Raw genomic sequence first — 1,603 nt, 5'->3', positions numbered from 1 at the left:
CTACACATGTAGGAATTATTCAAAATTTAAAAAGTGCTGGGGTATGTGACACCCCAGTGTGTCGTTCTTGGGTTAAGTGGGTCATTAATTGGGGAAACAGTAATTAATGGTACACCTCTAGTAACAGTAATTCTTTATAAAGTACTGAACCTCTGTCCCTTCATTAATTTTATCTCTAGATAATTTTTGCCCAGCTCTGGTTTGCGGCACACAGTTTTGAAACCACTTTTCATCTGGCTCCGATAATTGCCAAATATAAATAATGGCCATATTTTATATGTATATATTATAAGAAATCAAAATAATAAAATAGGGAATCAAATATATTTACCCATTTTCATTTAGTGTTTTGTTTTTTTTAATATATTATTTCAATTTCTTCAGACGGGTAATTATTTATTAAATAAATCAAAAATTGTATCCTTATTAGTCTCAACATTTTTTATTTCAACAGTCCAACGTTTCGGCCATTTCGGCCATCCTCATGGACAATCTAAATATTTAACAGCTTATATTATATATTCATTTGTAACACTTATAACAACAACTATTATTATCATTAATAATATAACATACCTTCAATTATAAATTCTTCCTCACATTAAATTTTAAAATTTGTTTCGCAGGCTATTCTGCCCAGCTCATTAATTATAAGTTAATATTAATTATAAGCTAATATTAATAAGCTTAAGTTTAGTTACCTATTTTTTTTAAAAATTTAAAATCATAAATATCTAAATCTTCTGATATTATGATAATCATAATATGATATAATGACTAAATCTTCTTAATATCTTATATTCTTATAAGAAGATTTAGATATTTATGATTTTAAATTTTAAAAAATAGGTAACTAAACTTAAGCTTATTAATAATAAATATTACTCTCTAATAATTGACTTTTTAATAGGTTTTAACTTATAATTAATGACCTCGGCAGAATAGTCTGGAAAACAAATTTTAAAATTTAATGTGAGGAAGAATTTATAATTGAAGGTATGTTATATTATTGGTGATAATGTTGTTGTTATAAATGTTACAAATGAATACATAATATAAGCTGTTAAATATTTAGATTGTCCATGAGGATGGCCGAAATGGCCGAAACGTTGGACTGTTGAAATAAAAAGAGTTGAGACTAATAAGGATACAATTTTTGATTTATTTAATACTATTTTTGTTTTAGGTACTGTTCAGAAATTCTGTCAGGATGTATAAAAAGAAATATCATAAAGAAATTTGCATTATGACAGTGAAAAGCTATTAGTCAGCTTATCTATAATAGAAATTATTCCATGGCAATTTTTGTATGAAAATGCCTTTAAAAGTCGATTGGAGAATATATTAAAATAACAACCCATTTGGAATAATTCCTAGGATTTTGAATTATTTTCAGATTGAAGAATTTTTATCCGGAGCAACTAGAACATGATAGAAATGTCGAACTTGTCTCCTGAAACTATTTAATCAGAGTGAATTATGAAAAACTCAAGAGTTTCTTCTCTACCGACTGATCTAACCCAGCCCTGTGGAGGGATCAGTAAGTGACAGTGACAAGAAATTAAATTTTTAGTTTTTCTTTATTTTTAGGTTAGTTTTTAAG

At 26.7% G+C, this 1,603-nt stretch overlaps 1 protein-coding gene across 2 annotated transcripts in view; it reads left to right on the top strand.

Moving 5' to 3' along the window:
- Positions 1-1,603, top strand: part of LOC106689850 (uncharacterized) — a 15,291-nt gene that overhangs the window by 5,181 nt on the left and 8,507 nt on the right. The window contains exon 2 of one of the 2 annotated variants that reach the window (XM_014435040.2): positions 1,397-1,540. The exons of the other annotated variant lie outside the window; for it this stretch is intronic. The gene's annotated coding sequence lies outside the window, so the exon portion shown is untranslated. The remainder of the gene's footprint in view (positions 1-1,396; positions 1,541-1,603) is intronic. 2 annotated transcript variants of the gene reach the window in all.

The sequence above is a fragment of the Halyomorpha halys genome, unplaced genomic scaffold, assembly GCF_000696795.3.
Source record: "Halyomorpha halys isolate HHAL.00 unplaced genomic scaffold, Hhal_1.1 Scaffold47.1, whole genome shotgun sequence".
Taxonomy (NCBI): domain Eukaryota; kingdom Metazoa; phylum Arthropoda; class Insecta; order Hemiptera; family Pentatomidae; genus Halyomorpha; species Halyomorpha halys.
This window is presented reverse-complemented; position numbering and strand designations above follow the sequence as displayed.